Source organism: Psammomys obesus, unplaced genomic scaffold, assembly GCF_907164565.1.
Source record: "Psammomys obesus unplaced genomic scaffold, mPsaObe1.curated_primary_1811, whole genome shotgun sequence".
Classification (NCBI taxonomy): Eukaryota; Metazoa; Chordata; class Mammalia; order Rodentia; family Muridae; genus Psammomys; species Psammomys obesus.
The window spans coordinates 4984360-5001022 of NW_026596158.1; positions in this window are offsets into that span (position 1 = coordinate 4984360).

Genomic DNA, 16663 nt, shown 5'->3' on the forward strand with positions numbered 1-16663 from the left:
TCTGCGTGTGTGTCTCTGGTAGTGCTCCTTTCAACTCAGCATCTTGGACAGGAGTTTCTTGACTTAACCCACCAACAAGCCATCAAGCTTCTTGACTTTTGCCACCTCTTTCACACAAACCATCAGGCCTGGCTCTGCTGATTGCCCACCATTAAGGAGGCCTGGTTCTCCTTCTTTCCCTGCTGGTCCTAGCCCTGCCTTGCCTGAAAAGACCAGGGGTGATTCTAGTTGTCAGAGGAGGTGTGTGTGTGTTGAAGTGAGCTTTGCTCAGCTTTCCAGAACATCAAAGAACACAGGCTATCACCATTTCCTCTTTCCACCCCATGTGAGACACTCGGCCCTCTGTGGCAGCCACTGTGATATTTCTAGAGAATACATCAGGTCCCATGCCACTGCCTGCCCTCCTCAAATAAACTCAAATACCTTAAAATCCCTTAACCATCTATCTGCTGGGGGCTTGGATGACAGCCTCAGAGTCCCTGCTGCTTTTTATGTCACAACAATGCCCTGGGACCCTGTCTACTTGAAATTCCCGAATGCCCCCCGCCCTTCCTGATGGCTCCAGCTTCCTGTTCATCCTTCCAGCTTCAGCCTCAGGGCTCAGCACACGTTAGAACAACCCCCTCCCTTGTCCCTGTGTGACAGGAGTTTCTGAATTCACAGTTGGTTGGTTGTTCAGGCACCTCAGGCAGGCATAGTGTTTGCCAGGTGCTGTGGCCAAGGGAAGCAGGGAAGTTGGGGGACACTTTCCTTCTTCTTGGGGCTTCCACCCTGGTACTGGGGCATGGGCAATAAGCAAGCAAGTCAAGTGATAGGACAGGGTGTGACTGCCGTACCTACGTGGAGAAGCAGTTACATGAAAGTATGACCCTCTGAGAGGGACATATGGACTAGAAAGATGGGAAAGAAGGGTGTTCCTGGCATGAGCAACTAAATATGAAAGGTCAGGCCAAATCTGACGTTTGTCAAGGGCCTTCAGGACATAGGTGAGCCCACTGCATTTCTTACCAATGGGGGGTTGTCCCTACACTCTCTTTTCCCCATACCCCAGAATGACTTTCATTTACGATCCAGAAATACAGTAGATGGGATTGTGAAGACAGTAAAGTGCCTGACGTACATGCATGGGGACCCGTGTTTGAACCTCTGAATCCATGTACAAAATCTGTAATGGTGGTACACACAGATGAAGTGGAGACAGGCAGATCTCTGGGGCTTGCTGGCTGGCCAGCCTTGCAGAACCCACAAGTCTCAGGTCAATGAAGAGACTGTACCCAAGCAAACAAACAAACAAACAAACAAACAAACAAACACACAAACAAGAGCAAGGTAAATGGCACCTGTGGAAAGAGACTGCAGGTTGACTCCTTGGCCTCCATATGCACAGGCATGCCTGATAGATAATCATGACAATGTTAAGGAAAGAAACAAAATGTCCTTTGTTGACCTTCACGTATGTAGTCATGTTAGAAGGAAAAGTTACTCTATTAAGAAGGAAACCCACGCGGTGACTGACAGCATGAGGTTCATCCATGCAGACAAGCTCATCCCCATGTGCTGGCGAGTTAAGCTGTGAATGAGAGCTACAGCTTCCCACCTTGAGCCCTGGCCCGTGCGGATCGACCAGGCTTTGCGGCTCCCTGTAGCCAGATGTGTCAGGCTGCTTTCATGGGGAGCTGATTAAAGAATGCTTCTAGATTATTCTTAATTCCCAAGTGCTTCATTCATGTTAAATCACAGATAAATAAATAGTTATGAAAAGCTTTCAGCGTGAGGACCGTTTTGGCATACATATTTTAGGATCCCATTTAGAGGGTTCCCTTAGTTGAAAAATCACTAAAATATCAAATTATCATAAATCAAGATAATTTCTTTTCATCTTTAAAACGAAACCATCAGGACATGGTGATACACACCTGTTATCCCAGAACTCAGGAGGGAGGATCAGGAAGATCAGGAGTTAAGTGAATGCTAAGTCTGGGCTGCAGAGTGAAACCTTGTCGCAAGCAAGCAAGCAAGCAAAGTGTTTGTGTGTGTTATAGCTTAATGGTAGAGTAGCTGCCTAGAATCCCCCAGTGAGGCGCTGGGACATGGCTCAGAGGTAGAGCCCCTGCCTAGAATCTCCCAGTGAGGGACTTGGGGTATATAGTTCAATTGTAGAGCACTTGCCTAGAATCCCCCAGTGAGGGGCTGTGGTGTGGCTCAGTGGTAGAGCACTTGAGACACACCCCCAGCTCAAAGAGCAGTGTAAATCCTCGGTGTGTCAGCATGATTTGTTTGAGACAGATTGTCATTGTTCGCAATTATATTTGTGGTTGTCTAACCTTATCTGGATAGAAGTACAAAAGCATGCTAGCACTGTAAAAGTCTCTCTATTCTTTCATAGTTTGTGAATGATTAGCAATTGAAAATAATGAATTTCAATCTTAAAGACACTATTAAAATTCCATAAATCATGTATGAACTAAAATTCATACCAATCAAACAAAAAGTTAACACCACAGAGTTTGCTCTGTTTTAAATTTTAAACACAAATGAACTTTCGAGTGCCCACTTCAGGTGACGGAGTTGAAATGACAGAAGTTCAGGTAATTTGTCTTGGCTGTCACCGGGCTTTCCTTGTTTGCTCTAGATCTACTGTCTAAATGCAGAGCTGCGCCGTTCAGAGCCCTTGGCGACAGCGACTGTGCCTGTGTCGATACCGGAGCAATTTCAAGTTTCTCCAAACTCACTGTTAAACAAAGGGGCCCCATCGAGTCCATGTGTCTCGAGAACGTCTCTCATCCTGGGAGATCCTTTCAGTAGTTTCCATGTAGGAATCAATATGTATTAAAATTTAAGTGAAAATGTGTTAAGCTGAAGCTTGGGAATGTGTTATCAAAACTCTAAGTACTGGTGACAAATTGGTTCAGATCGAGACTAATAGAAAATGCTTTCTCTGTCTTCAGTAAGGAGAAATATTATTATTTTTTTGTGGTGTGGCTGTTTTCCTGTGTTTATGGTTGTGTACCATGTGTGTGTAGTGCCTGTGGAAGCCAAAGGAGGAGGATGGATCCTTTAAAACTGGGGTTGCAGGTGGCTATGAATCCCCATGTGGGATTTGAACCCTGGTCCTCTTCAAGAGCACACAGTACTCTTAACTGCTGAGCCATCTCTCCAGCCCCAGGAAGAAGTATTGTAGTGAGAATTTTGGTGTCTTTAGGAACTCATTTTGTTAGGTAAACATGTTTTTGTTTTTACTCCCAGATGTGGGATATGGGGCTGCTCCAGACTGTCCACATCAGCTGACTATTTGCCTCATGAGTGCTCTGGCAGGGGTGCAATTCTGCCAGCTGGAGAGAGTTTAATTCTGGGGGACTCTAGAGAGGGTATAAAAAGACCAGAGCCCAGAGAGAAGGGACCAGGCTGTTCCTCCTGCTGCTTCCTGCTCCCGCTGCTTTGTCAAGTGGTCTTGAGATAAGAGATGATAAGAAGAAATTGGAGATACCCTGACAAGACAAAGATTGAACTTGTCCCAAGGAACTCAATGCCCCTAATCATCAGGAAGTAGTCCAAAGAGATCTCAAGGGCCCCCTTCTCCCCACTCACCTTCTCTCTCTCCTACCTGGTGTTGAGGTGTTGGAAGGGATTGGGTTGGAGAAGGGAGGCAGATAAAAGAACCCAAATAAAATAGCTAAAAACCAAACCAAAACAACAACAAAAAACGCCAACAAAGCATTTTTAAATTTCAGACATAATTAATGTCAGACACATGGAAATATAAACCCACTCTAGGCTCTGAGGGTCTTACTGTCTTGCAGCTCGGAGGTTTGTTTTCTCCCACTGGCTGGCTGGCCATCATGGTCGGCACAGAATGACGGAGCATAACGGGAAGGAGTTGACGAGAACCAAGTGCAAAAGGATCCTGCAGACCAGGATGGCGGGGTGTGGGTTTGGCTTAAGCTCACTGCGCTCTCATGGAGCCAGAAAGAGAGACTCTCCCATCATGGAACATGCTCACAGATCCATGAAATTCCAAAATGGTGGATATCTTCTCCACCAGAGCCCAACCTACCTGGGCGAGCAGGCATTGCGGTTCACGCACCTTTGTTGTAAAGGTTTGATTGTGACGCATCCCGAAGGTACTGAAGGCCTGGTCTCCAGTGGGACTAGGGAGAACCGATTTGATCCTGAGGACTCCAAACTGATCGGCGGGTTAATCTGGGATGGATTCACAGTTTGATGCCATTACTTAGAGGTGTTGGGAAGTAGGAGGCTGGGCCTGACTGGACAGGGTTGGTAACTGGGGGGGGGGGTGCCCCAAGCAGTTCACCTAGTGTCTAGTCTCTCCACTCTCCTGATTGCTGTGAGCCGAGCAGCTCTGCCCTGCTGTGCTCTCTCCACCGTTATGTTCCCAGTCACCACAGCTCCAGGGGGAATCAAGATAGCTCAGCCACGAGTCTGTGCTCCAGAATGGGTTTCAAAAACAAATCTTTCCTTTTTGAAAAGTTGCCTCCCTCGGTCATTTTATCACAGTGACTAACACACAAACCCAGTTTCTTTTACTGTTGTTATGATACAATGCCCTGATGAAAGCACCGTGAGGGAGAAAGGGCTTACCTTGGCTGCAGGGGAAGCACAGGGGTAGGAGCTGGTGGCTGGCGGATCGCAAGCTTGCGCACTCAGGAAGCAGAGGGCCGAGGATGCTAGCGTTTAGCTTACTTCCTCTATCTTATGCAACACATGTCTTGCCCAGGGGAATTGTGTGCACCCATAGTTAAGGTGGGCCCTTCCACATTGATTTACATAATCCACACAATCCTGTCTAGGCAGGCCCATCTCCCAGATGATTCTAGAGCCTGTCGAACTGACAACCAGCACCACACCAAGCATTGTATCCAGTATCCTCCCCCCCTCGCTTTGGAAGACTGACTAAACAAGCGGACGATCGGCGGACTGTGTAGCTACAGAAAGAAAAACCGGGATCCACCGTTTGCATGCACTGGTCCAGGAAGGGGGCCAGTTGTCTCCAGGGATGTATGAAGGTTCTTTTGCTTTCAGCTCAGGCCCACTGGAGAACGCCAGTGCACAGGGCACCTTCTGTGGGTTACCATGCCTGCAGTCTCCCTGGACCAATAGGCCACACAGGAAGCCTTCACTTTTTTTTTTCTGCTGCAAAAGCTTCCCATCCCTTTGTTTACTTTTGAGCATCTGCCGAACATAAGAAGTGGGGACTGACTCCTCATTGCATCTGGCTCTGGCTAGAGAGCCTTTGCATGTGTTCTGGCTGGGGTGGTCTTCACTTTATTCTTGACTCTCACAACACATGAGTGGATGAATGAATTACAACTTTCCGCTGGAAACTTTCTGGAGTCTTAGGAGTGCTAATGTGGAAGAGGGAACCAGTAACAGCAGCAGGAGAGTTGGACAGTGGAAACGCTGCGGGCACGGGCTTCTGTCTATTCACCAAGCTTCTCTGCACGCTCGGTGCTTTATAGACACGAGAGCCTGCTATGAGAAGGCCTTTCTGTGTGGAGTCCATTTTCAGTTAATAGCAGAGCCTGCCAAAAACAAAAACAAAAACAAAAAAACCAAAAAGTAATTGTATTAAAAAATTATTGTGTGTGTGTGTGTGTTTGCATGTAAGTGCTGTACCTGAAGAGGCCAGCAGAGGGCTCATATTCCAGGGAGGGAGCTGGAGTTGCAGCCAGTTGTAAGCTGCCTGATGTGGGAGCTGGGAACTGAACTCCTGTCCTCTGGAAGAGCAGCAAAGAGCTCCTGAGTGTTGAGCCGTCTCTTCAGCTCCCAGAACAACCTTAGTTTGAAGTTGCAGTTTTCAAGCGCTTACCTATTATTCTGTGATAAATATGTGTTTGGTTCTAATTTTGAGCCTTATATTCTGAGACAGTTTGGATTGTCTTTTAAAGTTTTTCTCTTGTTTCCAAATTGCTTTCAAAAGGACTATAGAAATTTGCTAGCACATTTCATATGGGTGAGGACCACCCCGTTCCTCCTCTTCACCAACTGCTGTGTTTCTAGCTGTCTCAGCTCTTTGTTTTGACTCACATTTCTCTGGCAGCTAATGGCTCACAAAGACTTGTGATATGCTCATTGGTTTTTGAATTATTCTTATATAAATTGATTACTTTTACTTTTTCATATCTATTTCCACCCCCCAGACAGTTCCACAATCTTGATGTTGTAATTGTAGTTCTGTAATTTGCTTTAATAGATGATATGCTTTATCTGTCTTATAAATCTAATTTTTCAGAAATTTTCTGTGTCTTTTCCTCTGAAAAGATCTTGACCAAACTCAGGTTGTAAATTAATTGACAAACACTACCCATATGGTATTATCAGACCATAACATGCCTCCCCGTAAGTTTGTGTCTTCTTTAATTAATTTTTAATTTATATTTTATACTAACTAATTAGTTTTTGATGCTTGGAATCCAATTAAAGATTGTTATGAAAGTGTTCTACCACTGACCCCTCCCCCAACCCTCACTGGGGGATTCTAGGCAGGGGCTCTACCACTGAGCCACACCCCAGCCCCTCACTGGGGGATTCTAGGCAGGTGCCCTACATCTCAGCCACAACCCAGCTCCTCACTGGGGGATTTTAGGAAAGTATACTAGCGCTGAGCTACATCGCAGACCCTAGCCATTTTTTCTTTTTTTGTATGTTTGAGACAGGTCCTGCCTTTTTTCGTATGTTTGAGACAGGTCCTGCCTTTAACTAGAGCATTCTGGGTGTCTTAGTTACTCTTCTCTCATTGTGATAAGACATCATGAGCAACAACTTATAAAAAATTTATTTGGTGATTGCGGTTATAGAGGGTTAGAGTTGTTGGCCATCATGGAAGAGAGCACGGTACTGGAGCAGTAGCTGAGAGCTCACCTCTTGAGACACAGCTACTATGTAGCCCTGACTGGCCTGGAACTCACTTGTAAACCAGGCTTGTCACAGAAACCCCGGTTCTGCCTCTTTAGTCCTGGGAGTCAAGGAATGTGCTGCTGCCATGTCCAGCTTTCTATTCTCCTAATTCCTTTTCTTTTTTAACTCGATTGGACATGATTGTTTTAATCTTTTATTTAAGAAACTCATTCTTGAGGTTATATACAAATTCAACTTTCTAAAACTTTTTTTTTTTGAGAAAAGATCATGCTGCGCTCAGTCTGGTTCCGACCTGAGATCCCTTGAGCGTTGGGAATAAGGCAGCATGTCACCACACCCAATCGTAATTCAAATTTAAAAAGTTTAAGTTGTTAACTATTTTCAAGTTTTGTTTGCTTTGTTGTTATTTTTACCTTTGATGAGTCACAAGAACATTTTGAGAAATTTCCACTATCCTTTACCAAATATTTAAATTTGCCTTGTTTATTTGCTATGTGTATATAACCATAATTAGTATATATATGTAATTAGTATACTAATATACTAATATTTATAACATAGTATGTATGTGATAATACTTGGTGAACATTACTATGTACACTAATACTTTTCCTAACTATTTGGGAATAAGCAGGAAGGATCTCCCATTCTAGCCCAGAATCTGTATTTAAATTCTGTTGGTATTCAGTAATTGTCCTTTGATAGTTGGTTGCTCTTTCTCCTGCAGGGTATGGCCCAGGCTCGGGTCCTGCACTGAGTTGACTGGTCTTTGCCACCTTCTCAGCCTTTCATGCCCCTCAGTCTTGGAGAGTATAAGCTACTTACTTGTCTCCCATTTGAAGCCGTGTGTAGATACCTATGTGTATGGATCTGGTTTCTGGTCTGTTGGCAGGAATGGTTCTTAAACAAGACTGTGCCCTTCTTTGTATGTGCAGTTAGCAGTGGTGTTGGTTTGTTATAACATTGGTTTTCTTTTCTTTGATTACCATCATGTCAACCTATTTCTTTCCTCTTTTTTTGTAATCAATACTTAATTTGTGGGTAGATGCTTTTATGCTATATAAATTCTTTATGCTTCATCAATATTCACTCATTAGTTTTATTATACGCTGATGATTTTCCAAGTTCATCCTTTATTCTATTTAATTATTATTATACTTAAAGGTTTTTTTCTTTCTATCACCTTAATTAAAATGAGTGCATTAATTTATAGCCCTATGACATTATGGATTTTAGTCCATTACTATCATAACATAAAAATATTTTGACATTCAAATTGATTAAAATTTGGCAATAGGGATCCTTTAAAACTAGTTTTTGCCTCAATTTGCAAACAAATAACCAACAAACTATCAAATCAATCAAGCAAGCAACCAACCAACCAACCAACCAACCAACTAGCCAGTGAACCAATCAACCAACCAACCCTTCAAACAACTAACCAATGCACTGACCAATCAAGCAAGCAACCAATAAGCCAGTGAACCAAGCAACCAATCAACTAACCAACCAACCAACCCATCAAACAACTAACCAATGAGCCAAGCAATCAAGCAAGCAAGCAACTAACAAATAAACCAACTAACCAACAAAACACTTAACCAGCCAGCCACAACCAGCCAAGCATAAACAAAACCTGATTTTTAGTTGGTCTTGTTTTTAGTGGTTTTCCTTCTTATAATTGGTAGTGGGTTAGAACTGTGAACCCATCTTCTGTAAGTTCTATGAGTGAACATTTGTCAGCCAAAAATGCATCCTTTTGCAGTGGAGTGGAGTCCAAGGAAAACAGTTTAAGTCATAGTTTTTAATGTCTGTATCTGTGGGTCCATCTACCTGTCCATCTACTCATCCATCCATCTACCCACCAACCCACTTACTCATCCAGCCATTTCTGTATCTCCCTTTGTCCCATGTCTAGATATGGAAATATTATCGAAATAAATCTGCCTGTGCAGTATGAATACACATTCTTGTATTTCTCAGGAGTATCTGCTGAGAGAACCTAGAAGCAATGACGTACCAGTGGCAGTGAACACATATTTTGCTAAGACTGTGATTTTTAATTATTCATCACAATTAAATTTTTAAAAAGTTGATTCTTCTTTTGTGCATAGGAAAATTCTGCTAGTGCTATACAGAGTTTACAGCTGTATTGTGTATGCCTAGAACTTTTGCAATGACACAAATCTTTTGTGTTTGTCCTGGCTAGAATGGCAGTGACTAAGCAGAGCCAGTGAGACTAAAAATCCTTATTTTCCAGTTTATTTAACTATAATCAGTTACATTAGCTACTTGCGCTACCATGCCAGGCTTTTAGGTAAAGTTTTGTGATGTATTCGAGTGTTCAAGTTTATTAATGACCTTGTCAACTGTCCAGTATGGATATTGAGTGTTTTATCTCGCATGTTTTGTATTGTAATTTGTACATATATTCAAGCTTACTGATACTGTTGGTCAAATTCATTTTGCACAAATATTATACTGGACCTTTGAGTAGAACTACTTTATATATTAACATGTATACAATATATACATATATATCATCAAAGTTCTCAACGTATTGGATAGATCCTCTAAATTTCGCTCTCTGTACATGGTAAAGCTTGAGAGGGAAAGATTCTCATTGACCATTGTCTACCTTGTTAAATATTCATTTTATCATCTCACATTTGTTTTTGTTTGTGATTGTCTAGCAAGCGTGCGCTCATCACTTTTCCTGGCGCACAGGAAGAGCTCAGTATTTATTTACTGTATGAATAAATGTATGAATGCACTTTCTCAACTTTTCGGAACATTTCGCTGTAGGCGTGCGCCTTTACCGGATCAAAAATCTGCACTTTGTGTTTGACCCAAACCAAATCTTTCCATGGAGGCATTTACCTCATTTCCAGTTCATGCTCAGTTGCTTAAAAGGTTTTGTTCTGTTTTTCAGAGATTAAGGTCTAGCCTGTCCTATTGGCTTCCAGGCGGTGCCCAGGAATCGTTTCCACCACAGAGACGTCTTCCTTCATGTTCCTCTAAGAAAGATTTGATTTTCTTTGTTTCCCCTTTGATGGTCATGGGACCACCTGTGTGCTAGCCAGGTGTCCTAGTGAACCCCAGCCCAAACTCCAAGTCCCTATCATTACCGCCTCTTCTCTAGTCTTTTTTTTAAAAGTAATATTTTATTAATTCTTTGGGAATGCCACACAGTATATTTTGATTATATTCATTCCCTTGATCCATCTCCATCTCCCTTCCCACCCAACCTCATGTTCTCTCTTTCTCTCTCTCTATAATCCTATCATATCTGATTTTTGTTGGCCAAATACTCTTAGGGGTGGGACCTGCCGGGAAAATGCTCTACCTACTGAATGTCGCATCCTTAAACAAAGCGGACTCTCCCTCTCTCAGAAGCTATCAAATGTCAACAACTCTTTGACTAGGGGGTGGGACCTCCTGCCCACACTCCCCACTCCATGCTGGCTTGAGCTTCTTGCATGTTCATGCTTATGATGTCATAACTGCTATGCATTCACATGTGTCCAGAACACAGTTTCCTTGTGGCTATCCACCACTTCTGGCTTACTATTCTTTTTTTTTTAAATATTTCATTAGCTCATCACAGTTATATATTAGTGTGATAAGAACACCCACCTACCTCTACACACACACACACACACACACACACACACACACACACACACACACACACTAATATACTGTGTAATGACTGAATTAGAGAGGGGTTTCCATATCTCTAAATGTTAAATTTTTGCTGACATGTAATAAGTGCATATATTTATGAGATATATATTTTTCTGAATAGCTAGAGGAGACGAACTTGAAGGCTCTGGACCCAGACTCATGAGCGGGAGGTAGAAATGCCACTCATCCCGATCTCATCAGCAAACACAGTGCACCTGTACTGAAATAGCCACTCCTGGTAACTGTTAACACAGACTCATATCTGGTCAAGGTCCTGAGCATTGCTGGGAAGTGCTCAGCCTTAAATCTCCTCTATCTCCTTTCCCCAAGGTTGTGGAAATGTCACAGAAGGGGCAGAAGGAACTTAAGAGCTGGAGCAAGGCACAGACCTGCCCAGAAATGTTGCTCCCCAGCTGTGACATTGCTGTTTGCAGTCATGAACACACAGCCACCGTGGGTACCCACACAAGACTTAGCCAATTGTCATAGGTCGGGGAGTAACTGTCCCAGTTACTGAGTACATACAAAGACCACGTGCAGACCAATCTGCAGATGTTAAGATTTTCTTGTTGACTGATACTCTCTCCTTACACATCAGCATCATTTTTTGATTACTCCAGTCGTTCAGCATAGCACCCTCATGCCACTTCCTTCGGATAGACTCAGCACAGCACTGAAGGCACAGCACGTTCCATTGTTGCTTTCTGAAGCTTTTCTGGATTTTTTTCCCTGAGTATTCTCGGCGAATGACTGACTGAGTGCATCAGTGTGATGCAGTTGGGAAGGGTGCTCCTGGGCTGGTAGTTCTGCCCTGACGTCGGGCAGGTGGATGGGCCTGCAGAATCTGTGGTATGCCCTGGTTGTGTACCTTTGCCCACACTCGCTCACCTTCAGGAGAGCAGAAGGGCTCTGGGCACCATCCCGGCTCTGATGCTCATTAGTAGGGGGGTCTGGTAAACTCCCAAACTTCTGGCTCCTCTCTCGTAGATGGGATACACATTTGAAATTCACCACATTGCTGGGACAGTTTAGAGAAGTAACAGAGCATGCATGTGGCCACACACTAAAGCACGGACACTGGGAGGTGGGAAAATGGTAGATATAATTATTTTTCACTGCATACCCATGTAAATTTCTCAAGAACAAAGACACAGTAAACACAGCCAACATAAATTTACCTCATGATAAATAAGTTGGCAAATAAAAAAAATTTAAAAATTAAAATAAAACTCATACTTTCATCTACGTGCTGGGCCTGAGGATGGTCTGCTAAGAACTCCTTCAGTCTTTTGGGACATACTTGATAATTTCATCTTTGAATTTGCATATTGTGTGTGGAGTCTGGAGGGACCACAGCACCTGTGTGTGACTGGGGCAGATGCTCTGAAAGCCGTGGACCCAGGTTGTCCATGGTGACAGTGTAGTAGAGAAGCAGCAGGTGGCACCAGCAGAGGCCACAGGCCAGGGAACAGCGTGGCCTCTTGGAGTGTTGGTCAACTTACCTTTCTGCTCTTATATCTCTCCAAGAGTCTCCAGCATTTGAATGCTCGTGCCCAGCTGGTGATGTTGTTTGGGAAGGACTAAGAGGTGTGGCCTTGTTGGAGGCCGTGTGCCACCGGGGGAGGGTTTTGAGAGCTTAAAGACTGCCACCGTTCTGAATTCATTCCTGCTCGTGGTTCGAGATGTGAGCTCTTAGCTTCAGGTCACAGGCGCCATGCCTGTGCTCCACCACTGTGGACTCTGACCCTCGTGAACAGCCCAAAGAAACATTGTCTTCTCTAAGTTGCCTTGGTCATGATGTTTTATTATGGCAACAAAAAAGTAACATACATTCCTCTTTTGTGGGCACAGATATTAAGTCTTTAGCCTGAGCATCTGGATAGGAGTGGTTGATGTTCAAATAATATATTCTGCAAGTAGGTTAGTTGCCAAATAAAATTGCACCGGTGATGACTCATCAGACACTATGTTTAGAGTTTCTAAAGCTCTAAAACCAGTTATCCACAGGCTTTGATTTAAGCGTCATCCCATTTGATGGAGGAGAATGCTGTGTCCACATGACATTTCAGATAAGCTCTTTATTATTGATGAAGCCCATCTTATTAATTTATTTATTTATGAGAATTCCATATATGACTACTATACATTACTCCTCCCTTTCTTCTTCTTCTTCTTCTTCTCTATCCAATTACTCCTGGTTTCTCATGCTCCCTCTCAAATTTATGGCCTCTCTTTATACACCTATATCTATACATGGATTCACTGAGTCTATGTAGTGTTACTCATATGTCTGTGATTTCAGGGCTGATCATTCTGTATTTGGATAACCAAGTAGGAAGTGATTCTTTCTCCTTAAACAACAACAACAACAACAACAACAACAACTTCTTTTATGCAGATTTCTGTTACTGAAATCCAGAACTGGTCAAAGTACAGAGAACAGCTGACCGTAGGGTGCCCAGCCCTAACTAACACATCTACAATGCATCCCCAACACGCAACATTCAGGGTGCATTGTGGAAGAGAGGGTGGAAAGACTGTAAGAGCCAGAGGACAGGACACTGTTGTAATACTGTGTCTTCTATCCATGACAGGGAAGCTACACCCATGACAGCCCAACAGTATGGCTGCCTGGACACGACCTGAACAACGACAATAGAAGTTGACATGTGACTGTGGGGAGGGGCAAACCCCATAGGGCCCCACCCCTAGTTGAAGCACTACCTGCAATTCATGGCTGCCGAGAGACTAAATCATTTTAAAAATTATTTTCCCTCTTGCAATTGAAGACACAGAGGATTGGGGGGGGGACCACAAGCAGGCAGTTTGAATGATACCCAAACCATGAAGCCACTCTCATTTCCATGTGTGACCCCAACAAGTTACAGGAAATGTCAGCAGAAGCGTTAAAGTGCCATTATGTAAATTTACATTGAAAATTAAACCCAGACTCACACAAAACTGATTCTAAAGAAGAGTTAAATCTTTTTGGAAAAACGACTCTTTGCGAATCAACAGCTTTGGATGTGCTAAAATGTGCATTGTCAAACAGTGAATCAGACACTTGTCCCTTTGTGGCCACAGCCTGTGAAACAAAGCACTTTGGGAACAGTTGCATCGAAGGAAAATCATTTCCAAACAACAATAGCATATTATTGAAACTGGGCCCTTGCTCACGCTGACCGACAAACCTTTCCAGGGAATAATTGGGAGATAGAAATTTTAGTGATCCAAGAAAGGAATTTATATAAACTGTCAAAAACTGTACAAGTGTGCGTGTCTGTGTGTTTCTCCATGTGTGTCTCTGTGTGTATGTGTCCTTGTGTGTCCGTTTGTGAGTATGTGTGTAGTCATTTCATTGCTTGTAGAGGTCAGAACACAGCATGTGAGAGCCTGTTCCCTCCTTTTAGCGTACTAGTTCCAACTCAGATTATCAAGCTTAGCGGAGAGCATATTTAACAACTGAGCCATCTTGCCAGCCCAGTAACAGAATTTTTTAACTAGAAAAGGTGTTACACATTTACATGTCAGTTTCAAAAATCAGGTGTACGTTGGCCTGTGTTCTTTGATCACTTAGGGCTGTCTTCCAGGATCCATCCGTCTGTCCTTTGGAATGTTACTGCTTTGTCCAGAGATGTTTCTGAGACCACAAAGACAGCATTTTTTTTTTACTAACATTTCCCCACTAATCCACCGACGGCTGCCTGCACCTTTATTGTCATTTTATAGACTCAGCGCTGATGTTCTCTGCCAGGCATTCCTCCTGAACTCCGTCTTTCTTCTTTCCTCTCCCTTTCTTCTTCCTCCTTCTCCTCTTCTTCCTCCTCCTTTTTTCTCCTTTACCTTCCCCTCTTTCTCTTCCTCCTTTTCCTCCTCTTCTTTCTGCTGTGTCCACTTGCAGTGGACTTTTTAGCTTTTGCCAGTTTGCACTGGCCAACACTCACATCCAGAGGTGTGCCTTGATAATGTCATCATGATGATGATCATCATCATTATTGTCATTTGAGAATTTCACACATGCAAATAATGTGTTTAAATGAAACCCGCCCCTTGCCTTCACCCCCAGCTCCTCCTCCTCCAACCCCCCAACGTTCCCCACCAACCTCATGTGCAATTTTATTTTACCTTTTAACTGACTGAGCCTTTGTGCTTCCTGTGTTTGCATGGGCATCCAATCATCCACTGTGTTTGCATGGGTGTGTGGTGGGTCTTTCACTGTGCATCTATAGGTGTGTGGCTGGTTGGACATCTGCTGGATGCTCTTGCAGGGACCATCATTTGCCAGCAGCTCCTCATTCACAGCGGGGACTTCATGAGGCCACTCCCCTTCCATGCGGGGAGGTTGGCTAGGTTGACTCTGTACCGGTCCTGTTCGAGCAAGCACAGCTGCCTTGAGTTGGTGTGGGCAAAGACACCGTCCTGGCTTCACTGCAGACACTCTCAACCTCTGGCCCTGGTATGTCCTAATTTAATCAATCTGATGATCAGAACGAGCCAGCGTAGAGCCTTGGGTTTTCCTGCCAGGCATTGCGGTGGATGGCATTTTGAAACTGAATCATGTACAGTATTTTAAAAAGATTGGCTACAAATTTAAAGTCATGGTGTTCAGCATGGGAAATACAACATTTCTGATGCCTTGACATGATACAGTGTGTCATAGATGGGCTGCTTTCGTTTGTTACGAAACCCACATTAATATAAGGGTAGAGTTTGTTCACGCAAGACTTAACTGTTTACCAAGGATGTGTGTTTGCTGTGCTGGTCTTCCTTATTAAGGAAACAAAGTAAGGATTTAGACTTGTGCTTTTAGACCCCAGGCAGTATCATAGAGGCTTTGACAGGCCCAGAAGGCGTGGGCGGAGTGAGTGCTCAGGTTTCCCACGTTGAGTTCTGTGGAGGGAATGTTCTCTGTGCTTCTGATCTGCAGAGGCTGAGTATGTGTTTGTTGAGTAGGAACCTGTGTTTTTTCCCCTCCCTACTTTTTGGTGCATGTACTTGTTAATTTCAGAAGCAGTCTTGTCTCTCTCTCTGTGTTCCCAGCTGCTCTTGTACCGAGTGTCCCAGTATGCACTTGAACTCAAGGCAATCCTTCTGCCTCAGCCCCCTGAGTACTGGGATGATGGGCATGTAACCTTATACCAGCTTTAGAGCAAGGGTTAGAAGAACCAGCCTCTGGCTTCCTGGTGACAGGGCGTTTCTCTCCTGTGGCCTTTAATTGTCTTCATGTTTCCCATGAGAGGACTTTTGGATTCTTCTCAAATGCTGGATGCCTTTAATCATTTACTCAGCAAGAGCTGATGAGGGACAGAGAGATGGCTTGGTTTTTAAGAGTGTTTACTGATCTTCCAGAGGCCCTGTGTTTGGTTCCCAGGATCCCCGTCAGGAGGCTCGTAACTGCCTGTAACTCCAGCCGCAGTGGATGCATCTGACACTTTCTGCTGGCCTCCATGGCCATCCACACACGTGCGCACACTCGCCCACACGCAGACATTTTCACAAAGCCACATGATAAAAACAATACTTAAAAAGAATTTATTAGTTTTCTGCTAGAATGTTTCTAGTTTTCCGACATGAACGGTTTTTGTCATTGAGGGCGGAGTGTGTGCGTGTGTGTCGGGTTGTGTCCAGTTATTCGACATGGTCCATCATGAGCTGGCTTCGGGGCACTTGGACCCCAGTGTTCTGCTGCTGTGGATCCATTTCTAGGAGGATGGCTCTGCTGGCTGAGGCTTTGCTAATTTGACACTAAGTGGAGTGTGGGAGGTGGGAGCCTCAACTGCCTCCATCAGATGGGCCCATGGGGACCGCTGTGGGCGAACTTCTTAATTGGTGATTGATGTGGGAGGATTCAGGCCACCGTGGGTGGTGCCATGCCTAGGCAGGTGGTCCTGGGTTATAAGGAAACAGGCTGAGCGAGCCAGGAGAACAACACAGTAAGCAGCGTCCCTCCACGGCCTCTGCTTCTGTGAGTTCCTGCCTCCAGGTTCCTGCCTCCAGCTCCTGCCCTGACTTCCCTTCACGACGAGCTATAAGATGTTGAATAAACACTTTCCTTCTCCAGTTGCTTTCGCTGGTGGCGTTTTTCACAGCACCAGAAAGC